The following is a 22,447-nucleotide window of genomic DNA, read 5'->3' as shown; positions in this document are numbered from 1 at the left end:
ACTCTCCAACCGTTTCACCCCAACTCTTTCACCCCTACTCTCCAACCCCCTCACCCCAACTCCTCTTTCACCCCTACTCTCCAACCCCCTCACCCCAACTCCTCTTTCACCCCTACTCTCCAACCCCCCTCACCCCAACTCCTCTTTCACCCCTACTCTCCAACCCCCTCACCCCAACTCCTCTTTCACCCCTACTCTCCAACCCCCTCACCCCAACTCCTCTTTCACCCCTACTCTCCAACCCCCTCACCCCAACTCCTCTTTCACCCCTACTCTCCAACCCCCCTCACCCCAACTCCTCTTTCACCCCTACTCTCCAACCCCCCTCACCCCAACTCCTCTTTCACCCCTACTCTCCAGCCCCTCTCTCAGCAGCCATTGACTTCAATGGAACATATCAATTGTCAGTGTATCAGTCAGGATTTGAAAGATATTTACAAATGATTCGAGAGGATCTTTGAGTTGGGATCTTTCTTTGTTATGTCCACTCGATGAGTGTGATAACAGACTTTCTCATGTGAATATAGAGCTGGAGTACTGGGTCGTGATGTGTTTGGTGTTCATCCTGTTGACTCTAAAATTTGAGTCTTGTGGTTTCAGACACCAGATAATCAAGCTCACAACAACAAATTGTCTTTCACTGACTTTATTAACAGCACTGCAAAGATACAGAGAGAGTATAGTTACCTGATCCGGAGAACAGGGATAATACAGTGGATTCAGAGCTCTCTTCTCCCCAGGTCTGTTCTAACAAGCTGTGACTACACTGGCGATATTTATATTTAACTTGTTTATTACATTATTGATCTGGCCCTGCTCAAACCATAACCACAAGGATATCTGTCATTGTTCTGACTGTGACCACAAGGCTGTGTCACTATCACACACACACACCGTTTCCTTCTTTCACATCTCCATACACAGACCATCTCTTTACACATCCCCTTTCTACACAATTACAGCCGACATGAGCAAGGACGTGAGGCTCATTCAAAGACACACTCATTTCATGACAGCAAAGGTTACACTGGGACTAATCTTCAGTTATTTCCATTACAGGCACAATGCAGAGTAAAGATGAGACTTGCATTTATACCGCCTCTTTCATGACCTCAGGATGTCCCAAAACACTTTACAGCCAATGAAGTACTTTTGAAGTGTAGTCACTGTTGTAATGTAGAAAACGCGGCAGCCAATTTGCGCACAGCAAGCTCCCACAAACAGCAATGTGATAATGACCAGATCATCTGTTTTATTTTAGTGATAAATATCGGCCAGGACACCAGAGATCACTCCCCTGCTCTTCTTCTCAATAGTGCCATGGGATCTTTTCCACCCGAGAGAGCAGACGGGGCCTCGGTTTAATGTTTCATCTGAAAGACGGCACTTCCGACAGTGCAGCACTCCCTCAGTACTGCACAGGAGTGTCAGCCTCGGTTCTAGTGCTCAAGTCTCTGGGCTGGGACTTGAACCCACCACCTTCTGACTCAGAGGCGAGAGTGCTGCCCACTGAGCCAAGGCTGATACAGCAGCACCTCAACACTGCCTCATCACCCTGCAAGCTTCTGGTAAATAGATTTGCTGAATAAATTTAAAACCAGGTTTGCGGGCGTGATGCTCTATTCACACATCGAAGGTGAGAGAGATGCTGTGGGGCACACACTAAGTCCAGTAGCTGACAGTGATTAACAGACTGAGTTTGTATTCAGTGATCCCAGGTGTATTACCGATACCTTCCCTGGATACCAAGGCTAGGAGAGGGACTCTGGAAGGGATGGGGAGCTGGGACTTGTCCATGAGAGTAACCGAATGTATGAGAACTGAACTAATCTAGAGTTCGAAAGGAGAAAAGGACCAAAAATGGACATCAATTAGTCCCTTATCTTGGTGAAATAACGAACACAACACAGCCCAGTTATAGGGGTTAATAACATTGGTAGAAACAAACATAGGATGTGATTAACAGCAGAATCCTACCCCTACAGTCACTTATGAATTTGCTGGTGTCTCACCAGGCAAGATGATCGAGTGAATTCCTTCCCACACACAGAGCAGGTGAATGGCCTCTCCCTAGTGTGAACTTGCTGGTGTCTCAGCAGGTTGGATGAAGTAGTGAATCCCTTCCCACATACAGAGCAGGTGAACAGCCTCTCTCCGCTGTGAGTGCGTTGGTGGGCCTTGAGACTGGATGATAGAGTGAATCCTTTCCCACACACGGAGCAGGTGAATGGCCTCTCCCCAGTGTGAACCCGTTGGTGTGTCAGCAGATCCTTTGCGCTTTTAAAGCTCTTCTCACAGTCAGCACATTTGAAAGCTCTATCAAGGTGAACAAGTTGGTGTGTCAGCAGGTGGGATGATTTAGTGAATCCCTTCCCACACACGGAGCAGGTGAACGGCCTCTCCCCAGTGTGAACCCGTTGGTGTGTCTGAAGATTGGATGACTGTGTAAATCCCTTTCCACACACGGAGCAGGTGAATATCCTCTCCCCAGTGTGAACCCCTTGGTGTGTTAGAAGATTGGATGCATGAGTGAATCCCTTCCCACATACAGAACAGGTAAACGGCCTCTCCCCAGTGTGAACTCGCTGGTGTTGAATGAGGTGAGATGACTGCCTGAAGCTCTTCTTGCAGTGAGTACAACTGAACGGTCTCTCGTCGGTGTGAACAAGCTGATGTTTAATAAAATTTGCAGAGAGTTTAAAGCAGTTCCCACAGTCAGAGCATTTAAAAGGTCTCTCATCAGTGTGAACTCATTGGTGTAAATGGAGGCTGGACGACAGAGTGAATCCCTTCCCACAAACGGAGCAGGTGAACAGCCTCTCCCCGGTGTGAATGCGTTGATGAGTTTTCAGCTCAGATGGGTAATTGAATTTACAAAAGGTAAATCATGCTTGACTAATCTACTGGAAATTTTTGAGGATGTAACTGGTAAAATAGATAAGGGAGAACCAGTGGATGTGGTGTATTTGGACTTTCAGAAGGCTTTCGATAAGGTCCCACATAAGAGATTAGCATGCAAAATTAAGGCACATGGGATTGGGGGCAAGGTATTGACTTGGATAGAGAACTGGTTGGTGGACAGAAAGCAAAGAGTTGGAATAAACGGGTCATTTTCCGAGTGGCAGGCAGTGACTAGTGGGGTACCGCAAGGATCGGTCCTAGGACCCCAGCTGTTCACAACATATATTAATGATCTGGACAAGGGAATTGGATGTAATATCTCCAAATTTGCAGACGACACAAAGCTGGGTGGGAGGGTAAGCTGTGAGGAGGATGTCGTGAAACTCCAGTACGATTTGGACAGGTTGGGTGATTGGGCAGAAACATGGAAAATGCACTATAATGTGGATAAATGTGAGGTTATCCACTTTGGTGGCAAAAACAGGAAGGCAGATTATTATTTGAATGGCAATAGATTGGGAGAAGGGGAAGTGCAAAGAGACCTGGGTGTTATTGTGCACCAGTCGCTGAAGGTAAGCATGCAGATGCAGCAGGCGGTTAAGAAGGCAAATGGTATGTTGGCCTTCGTAGCAAGAGGGTTCGAGTACAGGAACAAGGATGTCTTGCTACAGTTGTACAGGGCCTTGGTGAGACCGCACCTTAAGTATTGTGTGCAGTTTTGGTCACCTTACCTGAGGAAGGACGTTCTTGCCATGTAGGGAGTGCAGCGAAGATTCACCAGGCTGATACCTGGGATGGCAGGAATGACGTATGAGGAGAGATTGTGTCGATTGGACTTATACTCACTGGAGTTTAGAAGATTGAGAGGGGATCTCATCGAAACCTATAAAATTCTGTCAGGTCTGGACAGACTAGATGCAGGAGGGATGTTTATGATGGCCGGGGAGTCCAGAACCAGGGGTCATAGTCTAAGGATAAGGGGTAAGCCATTTAGGACTGAAATGAGGAGGAACTTCTTCACCCAGAGAGTGGTGAACCTGTGGAATTTTCTGCCACAGAGGGCGGTGGAGGCCAGTTCATTAAATATATTCAAGAACGAGTTGGATATATTTCTTGAGGCTAAAGGGATCAAGGGATATGGGGAGAAGGCAGGGACAGGGTACTGAATTTGGATGATCAGCCATGATCTCATTGAATGGCGGAGCAGGCTCGAAGGGCCGAATGGCCTACTCCTGCTCCTATCTTCTATGTTTCTATGTTTCTATGCTTCCCACAGTCCCCACATTTCCACGGCTTCTCCATGGTGCGGGTGTCCTTGTGTCTCTCCAGGTTGGACGATCAGTTGAAGCCTTGTCCACACACAGAACACGTGTACGGTGACTCCCCGCTGTGAATGGTGCGATGTTTTTTCAGGCTGTGTAACTGGTTAAAGCTTTTTCCACAGTCAGTGCTTCTTCTTCTTCTTCTCCTTCGGCAGTCACTCGGAACACTCTCACTCAGGTGTGTGTGTCTCAGTGCTTTTCCAGTCACACAGATGTTTGAAATCTTTTCCCACAGACAGAACAGGCAAACATTTCTCCTTCCACATTCAAAGGCTGATGATATTCAGGTCCTGATGAATGGAGTGACTCTGTCAGATCTCGATGTGATGTTTCGTCTGAGTTTGCGGTCTGTAAATGCTGCCCTTCTCACAGCCTGTAAAAGGAGTTTACAAAAGCCATCACTGTGAGTCCAGGATAGAAATTGACAAGATTCTCTCCTCCTGGTTCCTGGCCAAGGGGGCCACGCATGCGCCCTGCTGCCCCCTGAGCCTCTCAAGATGGCGGCCGTTACCCCGGGCCTGTCACCGGGAGAAAGCCCTGCAGCTGCCGCCCCGCTCGGGGCAAACGCCCAGCCCGGAGGCTCTTGTTCGGGGCCTGAGACCCACCCCGGGTATTTGTGAAGCGGATAACGTCGAGTGTTTTAATAATCGGGCCTGGGGCCGCACTCGGGGTTTGTGCAGCCCGCGTCCCCCCGGGGTTCATGAACCCGCTCCCTGAGCTCGGGGTGTGAGCAGCCCGCGTCCCCCCGGGGTTCATTTTTCTTTTCATCAGTTACATAGTAAATCCATTACATTCATTGACCAATTATGGTCAACAATATAAATACAACAATAAATTTTACAGGTAAATCAATAATGTTTACAGTACAAACTGCAACTATTTAATAAACCAAGAATCCGTACATGCCAGTCCAACTGGCATCGTTCAATCATTCAGTCATTCATTCCTCCATTCGCCCGTTCGTTCGCTCAAGCATAAGTTCCATGTGCATGACTGCGTACATGTGTGCCATTTCTACCTGTGTGCGTTCGGTCATCCGTCCGGCAGGCTTCACGCTCACCAAGCGGGCCGACATCCTGGGGTGCGACGGCCCTTCATTCGGTCGAACGTAAGTTCCATTGTGTCTGCATGCGTGCATATATTTGTATCCACATGCGTGCGTTCACTAGAGCGTTCGTTCGTTCGATTAAGGAAGGATTTAACACTAAATAACACCACAATATACAAAATCCTATAACCATATTAAAAAATCACTTAAGACTTCAAGTAAACTACTTTTAACCAGAACCCGAAACTTGTTCAACAAGCAAGTAATACCAGTTCAACGCCAGTCCTACTGACACTCTAATAACTCCTCGTCTTCACTTGATGTTATCCAACCATATAATGTCATAATCCTGATCCACAGTCTTCAACCTTTCCACAGAAAGGAAGCCGACCACTTACTCAAATCCCGTAAAAGAGGAAAACGAGTCCTCAAATTTCCTTCTTCTTGCTGTTATCACTCACAGGACCCAGCCATCAAGACATTCGTTATTCCTTGCCGATATACCTTGTTTTGTCTTTTATTTTCCTTTTTTACTTTTATCCCGTTCTCTTTTCCCATCTTATGGCTGTTCAAGCACCATACGATAGATAGGAACAGTCTGTCTTTCCTCCACCAAATGGCGGCGCACAAACCCGGTCCCATCACCGAAACAAAGCCTCACAGCTGCCAGCAGATGGAGCACAGATGGGGCCGCTGGAACTCATTCGGGCCGGAGACCATTCTTCACCTTTAGAAACTATGCAGCATGCTCACCCACAGCATCCCCGACTCCGCTTCTGGCGACCAGCCGCTCCGCCCTAGGCCCCCCGCCTGGGGTCCTCCGTGCTGGGCCTCCTGCCTAGGACACTCTCCTCTGGGTCTTCCACCCTGGGCCTTCTGCACTGGGCCCTCCGCACTGGCATTCCCCGTGAGCAGCCGGGGTGTGGAGCAGCCCGTTCACACAGCACCGAGCAGAGCTGAGCTGCTGAGAATCTCGCAGCCTCCCCCGGGGTTCATGAACCCGCTCCCTGAGCGCGGGGTGTGAGCGGCCCGCGTCCCCCCGGGGTTCATGAAACCGCTCCCTGAGCTCGGGGTGTGAGCGGCCCCCGTCCCCCCGGGGTTCATGAACCCGCTCCCTGAGCTCAGGGTGTGAGCGGCCCGCGTCCCCCCGGGGTTCATGAACCCACTCCCTGAGCGCGGGGTGTGAGCGGCCCGCGTCCCCCCGGAGTTCATGAACCCGCTCCCTGAGCTCGGGGTGTGAGCGGCCCGCGTCCCCCCGGGGTTCATGAACCCGCTCCCTGAGCTCGGGGTGTGAGCGGCCCGCATCCCCCCGGGGTTCATGAACCCGCTCCCTGAGCTCAGGGTGTGAGCGGCCCGCGTCCCCCCGGGGTTCATGAACCCACTCCCTGAGCTCGGGGTGTGAGCAGCCTGCGTCACCCCGGGGTTCATGAATCCGCTCACTGACCTCTCACCTGATGTGTCAGCGGCTGCTGCCAAGGTCCGCGCATGCTCAGCTCACCTTCTGTTGTTCAGGTTTAAAGGTCAAGCCCCGCCCCTCGCACACTCTGATTGGTTGGAGGACCCGCCGCCCACTCGGCCCTCCAGCCCCGCCCCGCTCTTCGTATTGGTCCGCAGCTCCCGTCAATCACCCGGGCTGTGTGAGCTGAGCATGCGCAGACATTGGCAGCAGCCACTGACACATCAGGTGCGAGAGCTCAGGGAGTGGGTTCATGAACCCCGGGGGGACGTGGGCCGCTCACACCCCGAGCTCAGGGAGCGGGTTCATGAACCCCGGGGGGACGCGGGCCGCTCACACCCCGAGCTCAGGGAGAGGGTTCATGAACCCCGGGGGGGACGCGGGCCGCTCACACCCCGAGCTCAGGGAGCGGGTTCATGAACCCCGGGGGGGACGCGGGCCGCTCACACCCCGAGCTCAGGGAGCGGGTTCATGAACCCCGGGGGGATGCGGGCCGCTCACACCCCGAGCTCAGGGAGCGGGTTCATGAACCCCGGGGGGATGCGGGACGCTCACACCCCGAGCTCAGGGAGCGGGTTCATGAACCCCGGGGGGATGCGGGACGCTCACACCCCGAGCTCAGGGAGCGGGTTCATGAACCCCGGGGGGACGCGGGCCGTTCACACGAGGGAGACTTCGTTGCTATAGAAACGATCACAACATTTATATCGGACCCAATGAAAGGTCCAATCAGAAACTGCCCTCGGGCTCCTTTTACCAAGCTGCCGCCAATGACCTTCTCACAGACAGGCAGCAAATTCAACTGAAACTATTGTATTGGCAAACAGGTGACTGAATGCTCGTGTATTTCAACTGCTATAATCCAGGATATGTGAAATATATCTGAGTTTATATGAAGGTTTATACAGGGATCTTAATCTTCTCGCAAGTCAAATTATTTTCCCAGTGCAATCGAGAGTAATCTTCAGGTAACTAGTGTATCTCTCATGGCGTTGCTCAGGGTGAATACAATCTGGTGTGGGGGTCAATGATTACTGTGATTGAAAAATGTTAAATGGTGATTTTATTATACACCATTATAGGAGTGTTAATATTATAGGGCTCAAATTCTATGAGCATGTGCAGATTTGCATAGAAGCTGTAATCAGTGGCCTTGATTATAAATAAAAATTCATCTAACTATGTAAAAAAAAAACAAAGATAAATAAATAAATGAACCCCGGGGGGACGCGGGCTGCTCACACCCCGAGCTCGGGGAGCGGGTTCATGAACCCCGGGGGGACGCGGGCCGCTCACACCCCGAGCTCAGGGAGCAGGTTCATGAACCCCGGGGGGACGCGGGCCGCTCACACCCCGAGCTCAGGGAGCGGGTTCATCAACCCCGGGGGGACGCGGGCTGCTCACACCCCGAGTGCGGCCCCAGGCCCCATTATTAAAACACTCAACATTATCCGCCTCCCCACAACTACCCGCCAGTTTAAGACACAAACTCCGGGACAACCAGGAAGTGCTGGGAAATCCCCAGCGAGTCAGGGAGCGTCTATAAATGGAGGAGAAATGGTGACTGGTCAGGGAGCGTCTGTAAATGGAGGAGAAATGGTGACCGGTCAGGGAGCATCTGTAAATAGAGGAGAAATGGTGACTGGTCAGGGAGCATCTGTAAATAGAGGAGAAATGGTGACTGGTCAGGGAGCGTCTGTAAATGGAGGACTGGCAGCTCAATATTCTGGGGTATAGAATCTTCAGGCAAGACAGAGGGGGATGTAAAAGAGGAGAGGATGTCGCAATATTAATCAAGGAGTCAATTACTGCAGTAAGGAGGGATGATATCTTAAATAACAACAGAAAATGCTGGAAATACTCAGCAGGCCAGGCAGCATCCGTGGAGAGAGAAACAGAGTTAACGTTTCAGGTCTGGGACCCTTCATCAGAACTGGAAAAAGCTGGAGATGTAACAGATATTAAGCAGGTGCAGAGACGGGGGGGGGGGGGGGGGGTTAGGAGGGGAGGAAGGAATAGAAAGAACATCCTGTACTTTTGTAAGAGGCAGGAAAGATAAAATGTTGCAAATGGGAATGGCAAAAATCATACTGCATGAAAAATGGGGGCAGGGATAATTATCTGAAATTGTTGAACTCAATGTTGAGTCCGGCAGACTGCAAAGTGCCCAATCGAAAGATGAGGTGCTGTTCCTCGAGCTTACATTGAGCTTCATTGGAACAATGCAATAGGCCGAGGACAGAGAGATCAGAGTGGGAGTGAAGCGGTGAGTTAAAGTGACAGGCAACCAGAAGCTCAGGGTCACCCGTACGGACTGAATGGAGGTGTTCCGCAAAGCGGTCGCCCAATCTGCGTTTGGTCTCCCCAATGTAGAGGAGACCGCATTGTGAACAGCGAATACAGTATACTAGATTGCAAGAAGTACAAGTAAATCGCTGTTCCACCTGGAAGGGGTGTTTGGGGCCCTGGACAGTGGGAAGGGAGGAGGTAAAAGGGCAGGTGTTGCATCTCCTGCGCTTGCACGGGAAGGTGTCAGGTGAAGGAGCAGGGTTGTTGGGGGTGATTGAGGAGTGGACCAGGGTGTCGCGGAGGGAGCGGTCCCTTCGGAATGCTGAAAGGGGAGGTGAGGGGAAGATGTGTTTGGTGGTGGGATCACGTTGGAGGTGGCGGAAATGGCGGAGGATGATCCGTTGAATGTGGAGCCTGGAGGGGTGAAAGGTGAGGACAAGGGGAACCCTATCGTGGTTCTAGGAGGGAGGGGCAGGGGTGAGAGCAGAAGTGCGGGAAATAGAACGGACACGGTCAAGGGCCGTGTCAACCACGGTAGAGGGGAATCCTCGGTTGAGGAAAAAGGAAGACATGTCAGAAGCACTAGTATGGAAGGTGGCATCGTCAGAACAGACGTGGTGGAGACGGAGAAACTGGAAGAATGGAATAGAGTCCTTACAGGAAGCGGGGTGGGAGGAAGTGTAGTCCAGGTAGCTGTGGGAGTCGGTGGGCTTGTAGTGGATGTTTGTTGAAAGCCGATCGCCAGAAATGGAGATGGAGAAGTCAAGGAAGGGAAGGGAAGAGTCGGAGATGGACCATGTGAAGGTGAGGGAAGGGTGGAAATTGGAAGTAAAGTGAATGAACTTATCTAGTTCAGGATGAGAGCAGGAAATGGCACCAATACAGTCATCGATGTACCGGAAAAAGAGGTGAGGGAGGTGACCTGAGTAGGACTGGAACAAAGAATGTTCCACATGTCCCATGAACAGGCAGGCATAGCTAGGGCCCATGCGGGTTCCCATAGCAACACTTGGAGGAATTTGGAGGAAGTGAGTGGAGTCAAAGGAGTCAAAGGAGAAGTTGTTCAATGTGAGAACAAGTTCAGCCAGGCGGAGGAGGGTGGTGGTGGATGGGGACTGGTTGGGCCTCTGTTCAAGGAAGAAACAGAGCGCCCGAAGGCCATCCTGGTGGGGGATGGAGGTGTAGAGGGATTGGACGTCCATGGTGAAAAGGAGACAGTTGGGGCCAGGAAACTGGAAACTGTTAAAGTGACGGAGGGCGTCGGAAGAGTCGCGAATGTAGGTGGGAAGTGACTGGACAAGGGGAGAAAAAATAGAGTCAAGATAGGAAAAGATAAGTTCCGTGGGGCAAGAACAGGCTGAAACGATGGGTCTACCAGGGCAGTCCTGTTTGTGGATCTTGGGAAGGAGGTAGAAGCGGGCTGTGCGGGGTTGGGGGACTATGAGGTTGGCGGCAATGGAGGGAAGATCCCCAGAGGAGATGAGGTCAGTGACACACTTGGAAACAATGGCTTGATGTTTGCTAGTGGGGTCATGGTCCAGGCGGAGGTAGGAGGAGCTGTTGGAGAGTTGGCGTTCAGCTTCCGCACAGTAGAGGTCAGTTCACCAAATAACAACAGCACCACCCTTATCAGCAGGTTTAATGATAATGTTAGGGTTGGATCGGAGAGAACGGAGTGCTGCAAGTTCAGAGGGAGTTAGGTTGGAGTGAGTGAGTGGAGCAGAGAAATGGAGACGGCCGATGTCACGTCAGCAGTTAGCAATGAAAAGATCTAGAGAGGGTAGAAGGCCAGAGGGAGTGATCCAAGTAGAACGAGAATTTAGAAAGCGGGAGAAAGCTCAACGTACGCTCGAGGAACAGCACCTCATCTTTCGATTGGGCACTTTGCAGCCTGCCGGACTCAACATTGAGTTCAACAATTTCAGATAATTATCCCTGCCCCCATTTTTCATGCAGTATGATTTTTGCCATTCCCATTTGCAACATTTTATCTTTCCTGCCTCTTACAAAAGTACAGGATGTTCTTTCTATTTCTTCCTCCCCTCCTAACCCCCCGCCCCCCCACCGTCTCTGCACCTGCTTAATATCTGTTACATCTCCAGCTTTTTCCAGTTCTGATGAAGGGTCCCAGACCTGAAACGTTAACTCTGTTTCTCTCTCCACGGATGCTGCCTGGCCTGCTGAGTATTTCCAGCACTTTCTGTTGTTATTTCAGATTTCCAGCATCCGCAGTATTTTGCAATTATAGGGATGATATCTTAGCAGGTTCCTCTAATGAGGCCATATGGGTAGAACTTAAAAACAAAAAGGGGGCAAGCACTTTGCTGGGAGTGTACTATAGGCCCCCAAACAGTCAGGGGGAGATAGAGGAACAGATATCTAGGCAAATCACAGAGAAGTGTAGAAATAATAGCGTAATAATAGTGGGGGATTTCAACTTCCCCAATATTAACTGGGATAGTCAGAGTGTGAAAGGCTTAGAGGGTGCGGAATTCTTAAAGTGCATCCAGCAGAGCTTTTTGAGCCAGCATGTAGAAAGTCCAACAAGAGAGGGGGCGGTACTGGACCTAATTCTAGGGAATGTAGCTGGGCAAGTAGTAGAAGTGTCCGTAGGAGAGCATTTTGGTGGCAGTGACCATAATTCGGTGAGATTTAAGGTAGTCATGAAAAAGGAAGATGGACCGGAAATAAAGGTTCTAAATTGGGGGAAGGCCAATTTTAATATGATAAGGCAGGAGCTGGCCAAAGTGGACTGGGATCAGCTACTTAGAAACATAGAAACATAGAAGATAGGAGCAGGAGTAGGCCATTCGGTCCCTCGAGCCTGCTCCGCCATTCAATGAGATCATGACTGATCATCCAAATTCAGTACCCTGTCCCTGCCTTCTCCCCATATCCCTTGATCCCTTTAGCCGTAAGAAATATATCTAACTCCTTCTTGAATATATTTAATGAATTGGCCTCTACTGCCTTCTGTGGTAGAGAATTCCACAGGTTCACCACTCTCTGGGTGAAGAAATTCCTCCTCATCTCTGTCCTAAATGGCCTACCTCTTACCCTTAGACTGTGACCCCTGGTTCTGGACTCCCCGACCATTGGGAACATCCTTCCTGCAACTAGTCTGTCAATGAGATCCCCTCTCATTCTTCTAAACTCCAGCGAGTATAAGCCTAATCGACCCAATCTCTCCTCATACGTCATTCCTGCCATCCCAGCGTATCAGTCTGGTGAATCTTCGCTGCACTCCCTCCATGGCAAGAACATCCTTCCTCAGATAAGGCGAACAAAACTGCACACAATACTCAAGATGTGGTCTCACCAAGGCCCTGTACAACTGCAGCAAGACATCCTTGTTCCTGTACTCGAACCCTCTCACTACGAAGGCCAACATGCCATTTGCCTTCTTAACTGCCTGCTGTACCTGCATGCTTACCTTCAGCGACTGGTGCACAAGGACGCCCAGGTCTCGGAGCAGAAGGACACCCAGGTCTCGTTGCACTTCCCCTTCTCCCAATCTATTGCCGTTCAGATAATAATCTGCCTTCCTGTTTTTGCCACCAAAGTGGATAACCTGGCATTTATCCACATTATACTGCATCTGCCATGCTTCTGCCCAATCACCCAACCTGTCCAAATCATACTGGAGTTTCTCGGCATCCTCCTCACAGCACACACGCCCACCCAGCTTTGTGTCGTCTGCAAATTTGGAGATATTACATCTAGTTCCCTTGTCTAGATCATTTATATATATTGTGAATAGCTGTTGTCCCAGGACCGATCCCTATGGTACCGCACTAGTCACTGCCTGCCACTCAGAAAAAGAGCCGTTTATTCCAACTCTTTGCTTCCTGTCTGCCAACCAGTTCTTTATACAAGTCAGTACCTTGCCCCCAATCCCATGTGCCATAACTTTACACGCTAATCTCTTATGCGGGACCTTATTGAAAGCCTTCTGAAAGTCCAAATACACCACATCCACTGGTTCTCCCTTATCTATTCTACCAGTTACATCCTCAAAAAATTCCAGTAGATTAGTCAAGCACGATTTACCTTTTGTAAATCCATGTTGACTTTGTCCGATCCTGTCACTGTTTTCCAAGTGCTCTGCTATTACATCTTTTATAATGGACTCTAGCATTTTCCCCACTTATAAAAACCCCTCATCAGAGCAGCAGGAGTCTTTCAGAAAGGAAATAGAGAGAGTACAACGCCAGCGTGTTCCCGTAAAGGTCAAGGGTGGGACCAACAAGCCCAGGGAACACTGGATGGCAAGAGATATACAAGAATGGATTAGGAAAAAAAGGGAGGCTTTTGGCAGATACAAAGGACTAAAAACAGTGGAAGCCCTAGAGGAGTATAGAAAGTGCAGGGGGGTACTTAAAAAAGAAATTAGGAGAGCGAAGAGGGGGCATGAAAAAACACTGGCGGGCAAAATAAAGGAAAATCCCATGGTGTTTTATAAGTATATTAAGGGCAAGAGGATAACCAGGGAAAGAGTAGGGCCCATTAGGGACAAAAGTGGCAATCTGTGTGTAGAGCCGGAAGATGTGGGTGAGGTTTTAAATGGATATTTTGCATCTGTGTTCACTATGGAGAAGGACGATGTAGGCATAGAAATCTGGCAGGGGATTGTGATTTACTTGAACAAATTAGTATTGAGAGGGAGGAGGTACTAGCAGTTTTAGTGGGCTTAAAAGTGGGTAAATCCCCAGGCCCAGATGAGATGTATCCCAGGTTGCAGTGTGAGGCAAGGGAGGAGATTGCAGGGGCTCTGACACAAATTTTCAGAACCTCTCTGGCCACAGGGGAGGTGCCAGAGGACTGGAGAATGGCTAATGTAGTACCATTATTCAAGAAGGGTAGTAGGGTTAACCAGGGAATTACAGGCCAGTGAGCCTAACATCAGTGGTAGGGAAATTAGTGTAAAAAATTCTGAGGGATGGAATTAGTCTCCACTTGGAAAGGCAAGGATTAATCAAGGATAGTCAGCATGGCTTTGTCAGGGGGCGATCATGTCTAACCAATTTGATTGAATTTTTCGAGGGGGTGATTGGTGTGTGGATGAGGGTAGTGCGGTTGATGTAGTCTACATGGACTTCAATAAGGCTATTGACAAAGTCCAGCATGGGAGACTGGTCAACAAGGTAAGAGCCCATGGGATCCAGGGCAATTTGGCACATTGGATCCAAAATTGGCTTAGTGGCAGGAGGCAGAGGGTGATGGTCGAAGATTGTTTTTGTGACTGGAAGCCTGTGTCCAGTGGTGTACCGCAGGGATCGGTGCTGGGTCCTTTGCTGTTTGTAGTGTACATTAATGATTTAGATATGAATGTAGGAGGTCTGATCAGTAAGTTCACAGATGACACGAAAATTGGTGGAGTGGTAAATAGCGAGGAGGGAAGCCTCAGGCTATAGGACTATATAGACAGGCTGGTTAGATGGGCAGAACAGTGGCAAATGGAATTTAACCCTGAAAAGTGTAAGGTGATGCATTTTGGGAGGACTAACAAGGCAAGGGAATACACAATGAATGGTAGGACCCTCGGAAGGACAGAGGATCAGAGGGACCTTGGTGTGCATGTACATAGATCCCTGAAGGCAGCAGGACAGGTAGATAAGGTGGTTAAAAAGGCATATGGGATACTTGCCTTCATTAGCCGAGTCATAGAATATAAGAGCAGGGAGGTTATGATGGAATTGTACAAATCGCTGGTTAGGCCACAGCTGGAATACTGTGTACAGTTCTGGTCGCCACACTATAGGAAGGATGTGATTGCATTGGAGAGGGTGCAGAGGAGATTCACCAGGATGTTACCTGGGCTGGAGCGCTTCAGCTATGAAGAGAGACTGGACAGGCTGGGGTTGTTTTCCTTAGAGCAGAGAAGGCTGAGGGGGGACCTGATTGAGGTGTACAAAATTATGAGGGGCATAGATAGGGTAGATAGAAAGGAACTTTTCCCTTTAGTAGAGGGGTCAATAACCAGGGGGCATAGATTCAAGGTAAGGGGCAGGAGGTTTAGAGGGGATTTGAGGAAAAGCTTTTTCACCCAGAGGGTGGTTGGAATCTGGAACACATTGCCTGAAAGGGTGGTAGAGGCAGGAACCCTCACAACATTCAAGAAGCATTTAGATGAGCACTTGAAATGTCATAACATGCAAGGCTTTGGACCAAGTGCTGGAAAATGGGATTAGAATAGACAGGGCTTGATGGCCGGCGCAGACACGATGGCTTCTTTCTGTGCTGTATGACTCTATGAGAAATGGGGACTGGTCAGGGAGCATCTGTAAATAAAGGAGAAATGGAGACGGGTCAGGGAGCGTCTGTAAATGGAGGAGAACTGGTGACTGGTCAGGGAGCGTCTGTAAATGGAGGAGAAATGGTGACTGGTCAGGGAGCATCTGCAAATGGAGGAGAAATGGAGACTGGTCAAGGAGTGTCTGTAAATGAAGGAGAAATGGTGACTGGTCAGGGAGTGTCTGTAAATGGAGGTGAAATTGTGACAGGTCAAGGAGTGCCCCTCACCAAAATTGTGAGATATTACAGAAGAAAAGCTTATAAGGAAGGACAGAGTATTGGAAAGAAGGTTAGAGCCAGAGTCAGCACCTTTAGGGGAGGAGATGGAGGGGAACCAGTGAGTGTAGAACTGAACCCAGCCAGAGTCAGCACCTTCAGGGGAGGAGAGGGAGGGGAACCAGTGAGCGTAGAACTGAACCCAGCCAGAGTCAGCACCCTCAGGGGAGGAGAGGGAGGGGAACCAGTGAGTGTAGAACTGAACCCAGCCAGAGTCAGCACCCTCAGGGGAGGAGAGGGAGGGGAACCAGTGAGTGTAGAACTGAACCCAACCAGAGTCAGCACCTTCAGGGGAGGAGAGGGAGGGGAACCAGTGAGTGTAGAACTGAACCCAACCAGAGTCAGCACCTTCAGGGGAGGAGGGGGGAACCAGTGAGTGTAAAACTGAACTCAGCCAGAGTCAGCATCTTCAGGGGAGGGAGAAAAGTTGGCTGAAAGGAAAAATGATGGAGATGGTGCGATGGGTTTGAATTTCAGCACATGGAGGAGGGAGCGTGTGTGGGACAGGGATTTACAGCTTTTGGGAAACAAGAGAGGAAAGAATGTTGCATAGAAACTAAAATTGTCTGTTCTGAATTTCTATCCTGTACTTAGAATGATGACTTTTGTAAACTCCTTTTACAGGGTATTAGAAGGGGAGGATTTTGCAGACGGGAAACTCAAACCAATCATCACATCAAGATCGGACAGAGTCACTCGATTCATCAGGACCTGAATATCATCGGCCTTTGAATGTGGAAGGAGAAATGTTTGTCTGTTCTGTCTGTGGGAAAAAATTTCAAACATCAGTGTGACTGGAAAAGCACCGAGACACACCCACCCGAGTGAGAGTGTTCCAGTGCACTGACTGTGGAAAGAGCTTTAACCAGTTACACAGCCTGAAAAAACATCGCACCATTCACAGCGGGGAGAAACCGTACACGTGTTGTGTGTGTGGACGAGGCTTCAACTGATCGTCCAACCGGGAGAGACACAAGGACACTCGCACTATGGAGAAACCGTGGAAATGTGGGGACTGTGGGAAGGGATTCAATGCCCCATCCCAGCTGGAAACTCATCGACGCAGTCACACTGGGGCGAGGCCGTATACCTGCTCCGTGTGTGGGAAGAGATTCACTCAGTCATCCACCCTGCTGAAACACCAGCAAGTTCACACTGTGGAGAGGCCATTCACCTGCTTTGAGTGTGGGACGGGATTCATTCATATCATCTGACCTTCAGATACACCAGCGAGTTCACACTGGGGAGAGACCGTTCACCTGCTCCGTGTGTGGGCAAAGTTTTGCTCATTCAGCCAACCTGCTGACACACCAACGAGTTCACACTGATAAGAAACCTTATAAATGTTCTGACTGTGAGAAGAGCATTAAAAGCACAAAAGATCTGCTAACACACCAACACACACACTGGGGAGAGGCTGTTCCCCTGCTACATGTGTGGAAAGGGATTTGCTAATTCATCCCACCTGCTGACACACCAGCGAGTTCACACTGGGGAGAGGTCGTTCACCTGCTCCGTGTGTGTGAAGTGATTCATTCGTTCATCCAACCTGCTGGCACACCAGCGAGTTCACAAGTGACTGCGGGGGTTGGATTCTGCTGTTATTGCTGCTGTTAATCACATCCAGGACTGAACCTTGTTCATTCTGACAGTTGGGGTTTGTTTCAGCTGATGTTAGTAACCCCTATAACTGGGCTGGAGTTTAATCTGTATCAATGTCAAATAAATGAGCTTTGTTTCACACACACGCAGTGTGTCGAGTCCTTGATGTCTCGACAATAAGACGAGCTGATTGAGGACTTGTTACAAACTGAGTGAAATCCATCTGAGAACTGAGTTCCCACAACTTGTTAAAAGATGGATCTACAAGATGTCCAAGTCTGATAGGACAGAAAATTCTATTATATCACAGGGTCCACTTCAACCCTCCAGGGCAGTGAGTCCCTGTAATATTGGATTTTAACCTATGGGAAATATTCTGATAATCTGTTATTGTCACGGGGCAAAGCAGCCTTGTTACTTTAACATCAGTTTAATCAAACTCAATGGGCAATCCGATCTCCAAAGGGAAACGTCTCCTTAAAGCTGACGGTGTCGGCAGTTCTGCAGCTCATTTCTCAGTGTGAGCGTGTCAGAATGAAAAGCTTTAACAACAGCCGATGTTTCACAAAGGGAGACCTCACCAGACCAAAGGCCATTGGTGGAGTTTAATGGGCTGTTTGTGTCACTGGGTTACAGGAGGCCATTTTTAACCGAAGGAAGACTGGTCACAGCAAACAGAGAGTTTAACAGACTGTCCCTGGTCCACTCGAACCCCCACCTTCTCTCTCTCTCACTATTTATGGGCACTGCTGCAGTAATTGCTCCTCTGACCTTTCCTCTCTTGTCCCTCCTACACCCCTAATACATGGCCTGACACAATCTCCCTCCCCTTACATCCTCACTGTGCTGGAACCCACACCAGTCTCCCCATCTGCTCCTTGTTCTCTCCCTGGATCCCAAAACTACTGAACTCACTCTTCCCCTCCTGAAGTCTACAGGTTCTAAAACTGAAGCTTGGTGTCCCTCAGTCCCGACTCCTTGATTTACCTCCCCTTCTCTCCTCCTCTTTCCCCCCTTGGTTGTGTTCCACACTCTGGGCCTTGGGCCTTCCCCGGGGATTCTCAGTATGAACAGGTGGGATGTGTTTGGAGACAGGGTGTCCCGGCTCTCCACCTTTAAAGGGACAAGGAGACGACCAGCTGGGCTGAATGGCCCTGCTTTATGACATCACTGCAGTGCCTAGCAACCTACCTCCCTGAGTCCTGCTCATTATGGGCTGGGTTTAGCTCAGTGCTGTTACAGGAAGGGAAACAGGAGCAGGATTCGTCCCGTGTGGAGCCCAGGATTAATGGGGAGAGGTACAGGATCAATTTATTCCTTATTGAGTGAGAAATGTCATTGTCCCGGACACTCCCTGTCCCTCGGTATCTGTGTCGGGGAGCGGCTGATGGGGTTACTCTGTATCTAACCCGTGCTGTACCCGACTGGAGAGTGGTTGATGCTGACACTAGGGGCTCAGCTCCACGAGCACAACATTTAACCCAAAGATGATCTGATAAACCCATCAGCTTCTCCCCTGGACACAGGTCCTGAGGGACAGGGAGTGTGTCTGATATTTTGGTCGGTGTTGTTGATCAAGTTTAAACACCTCGCTCACATCTCCTCTCACTCTGCTTTGTTCTAATGAGAAGTGCCCCAGTTTCTTTCGTCTCTCCTCCTGGGAAAGAGAAGTTCAGCTCAGTTAGAAACTCAAACAGGCGCTTCACTGCAGACAGGCCATCATGAGGAAACATTTCTTTACCCAGCGAGTTATTATGATCTGAAATGCACTGCCTGAAAGGGTGGAGGAAGCAGATTCAAGAGTAACTTTCAAAAGAGAATTTGATAAATATTTGAAGGTAAAACATTTACTGGGATATGGGGAAAGAGCAAGGGAGTGGGACTAATTGGATAGCTCTCCCAAAGAGCTGGCACAAGCATGATGGGCCGAATGGCCGCCTTTTGTGCTGTATCATTCTCTGGTTCTCTGATAACTAAAGCCTCTCATCCGTGGTATAATCTCAGTGAATTTATTCTGCAGCCTCTCTGTGGCCCCGACATCCTTACTAGTGTAAGATACCCAAAACTTATTCTAACTGCAGCCGAACCGATGGTTTTGTTTTCTATGCCCCATTTATAAAAAACCTTGGTTAACATTTTTAAACCACTTTATAAACTTGTCCTCCCACTTTTAAAGATTTGTGTATCTGATCTCCCTGTAGATTTTAGAGATATTAACATAACATGGCTAAAATACATTGACATCAAATGTCTGATATAATGTGTATTATGGGAAAGAGAAGTTTAGTCTGAGTAAGAAACTCAAACAGGCATTTCACTGCAGAGAGGTCGCCATGGCAACACTGATAAGACATTCCATTCACTGAATCAACTGGTTGGAATCTGTAATCAGATCAGGGGAAAGAACTGAGTTTGTCTGTTACTAACCACAATATAAGCTTAAAATCAGAGAATGGTTACAGCACAGAAGGAGGCCATTCAGCCCGTTGAGCCCGTGCCGGCTCTCTGCAAGACCACTTCAGCTAGTCCCACTCCCCCGCCCTTTCCCCGTAGCCCTGCAAATTTCTTTACTTCAGGAACTTATCCAATTCCCTTTTGAAAGCCATGATTGAATCAGCCTCCACCACCCTTTCAGGCAGTGCATTCCAGATCCTAACCACTCGCTGCGTAAAAAGGTTTTTCCTCATGTCGCCTTTGGTTCTTCCGCCAATCACCTTAAATCTGTGTCCTCTGATTCTCGACCCTTCCGCCAATGGGAACAGTTTCTCTCTATCTACTCTGTCCAGACCCCTCATGATTTTGAACACCTCTATCAGATCTCTCAACCTTCTCTGCTCTAGGGAGAACAACCCCAGCTTCTCCAGTCGATCCAAGTAACTGAAGTCCCTCATCCTTGGAACCATTCTTATAAATCTTTTCTGCACCATCTCTAAGGTCTTCACATCCTTCCTAATGTGCGGGGCCCAGAATTGGACACAATACTCCAGTTGAGGCCGAACGTGTGTTTTATGAAGGTTCATCATAACTTCCTTGCTTTTGTACTCTGTGCCTTCCTTGCTTTTGTTGCCTCTTGTTGCTGGCTCCAGGCACTGGAGCAGTTCCTGTGTGTTCAGCTCTCAGCTGCAGTCAGTACCTGGGCCGGGCTCAGCACTTTACCCAGCACATCTCTGTCCACGTTGTCATACTTGACACGGAGGGGCTGCGCAGGCTTCTCGTCCACCTCGGTCAGGACGAGAGGTCCCGACCACTCGTGCAAGTCTACGGGCATGTTGCGGCCGCACTGCGGACAGCCCGGGCTTAGGCTGCGTGAGCTGGAGCCACGTGAGCTACACTGGAGAAGGTTGAGATTCCAGAAATAGTGGGGAACCAAGGGGCTAATGAGAGTGAGGAACTTAAAGTAATTAATATCAGTCGAGAAAAAGTACTTGAGAAACTAACGGAACTAAAAGCCGACAAATCCCCTGGACCTGACGGCCTACATCCTAGGGTTCTAAAAGAGGTGGCTGCGGAGATAGTGGATGCATTGGTCGTGATCTTCCAAAATTCCCTAGATTCTGGAAAGGTCCTCATGGAATGGAAGGTAGCAAATGTAACCCCGCTATTCAAGAAAGGAGGGAGAGAGAAAACAGGGATCTACAGGCCAGTTAGCCTGACATCAGTCCTCGGGAAAATGCTGGAATCCATTATTAAGGAAGTGGAACAGGGCACTTAGAAAATGATTATATGATTAGGCAGAGTCAACATGGTTTTATGAAAGAGAAATCATGTTTGCATAAAGCTCCAAAGTGGGTTCCAAATCATTAATGCTCCAGATTCTAAGATTGGGAAGTGAACAGCTGTGAAATGGTATGTTTTAGACCACTTCTGCAGCTTTCACCTATTCACAGCAATCCACAGTCATTGCGAACCCGACATACTTACCTGACGTGATAGTCGCTCTCCGGGAACCTTGTTAAAAACCTGGGAAAATGGTAAGTACATGGGAAAATGGTGCTTAAGTACCTTTTAACAAGCTTTAAAGTATCTAAATTGGCTGACCCACCGCTTGGTGTCGGGTCTGTTCAGGGATGACAGGCCTGACACTTAGGAAACTCACAAGGAGGCGGTTCAGAGCAGGATACCGACCCGCTGTCAGTTTTTGTGATTTTGACAGCGGACTTGCCTCCAAACCCACACTCTGAGTGTCGGCAAAATTCAGCCCTTAGAGAACTGCGTCCAGTTCTGGTCACCATATTATAAAAAGGTTATAGAGGCACTGGAGGGAGTGCAGAGAAGATTTAGAAGGATGATACCAGAAATGCGAGGGTATACATATCAGGAAAGGATGAATAGGCTGGGTCTCTATTCTCTTGAAAAAAGGCTGAGGGGTGACCAAATAGAGGTCCTTAAAATTATGAAAGGTTTTTGATAGAGTGGATACAGAGAGAATGTTTCCACTTGTGGGGAAGAGCATAACTAGAGGCCATCAATATAAGATAGTCACCAGGAAATCCAATAGGGAATTCAGAAGAAACTTCTTTACCCAGCGAGTGGTGAGAATGTGGAACTCGCTACCACAGGGAGTGGTTGAAGCGAATAGTATTGATGCATTTAAGGGGAGGCTGGACAAGCATATGAGGTAGAAGGGAATAGAGGGATATGCTGATAGATTTAGATGAGGAAAGATGGGAGGAGGCTCTTGTGAGGCAACCACAGAAGGCAGTTGAGGCCAATTCATTAAATATATTCCAGAAGGAGTTAGATATATTTCTTAAGGCTAAAGGGATCAAGGGAAATGGGGAGAAGTCAGGGACAGGATACTGAGTTTGGATGATCAGCCATGATCTCATTGAATGGCGGAGCAGGCTAGAGGGGCCGAATGGCCTACTCCTGCTCCTATCTTCTATGTATCTATGTATGAAGCAGAAACACCGACATGGACTGGTTGGGCCAAATGGCCTGTTTCTGTGCCGTATATCCTGTGTAATCCTATGTAATTCTAACAATCTCAGTTTTGCAATTTTCAATTCACTATTTCCTGTAAACCGATTGTTAAAACCTGAGCCAGTGTGTTGTGAGACAAAGAGCCTTGTGTCCAATAAGGGGAATAAAGGCCCACAGCCTCCCCTGGCACCGGGCCCTGAACAAGGGACTGGAGAAACTCGCTGCACTGCGGATCAGACAATCAGCCGGCGCTTGTCCCGCCCCTCGGGCGCCCCGATTGGTTGGAGGACCCGCCGCTAGCTCGCTCCTCCAGCCCTGCCCCGCTCGCTCCCTATT

General features: G+C 49.1%; 1 pseudogene; it reads right to left on the bottom strand.

The window, feature by feature from the left end:
• Positions 1 to 361: 361 nt before the first annotated feature.
• Positions 362 to 20,456, bottom strand: LOC147118686 (uncharacterized; annotated as a pseudogene).
• Positions 20,457 to 22,447: the final 1,991 nt, after the last annotated feature.

Source organism: Somniosus microcephalus, chromosome 4 (assembly GCF_052327205.1).
Source record: "Somniosus microcephalus isolate GS21.2 chromosome 4, FLI_Smic_1.0, whole genome shotgun sequence".
NCBI classification, from domain to species: Eukaryota; Metazoa; Chordata; class Chondrichthyes; order Squaliformes; family Somniosidae; genus Somniosus; species Somniosus microcephalus.
The sequence above is the reverse complement of the archived record's forward strand: the minus strand, read 5'-3'. Positions and strand labels throughout refer to the sequence as shown.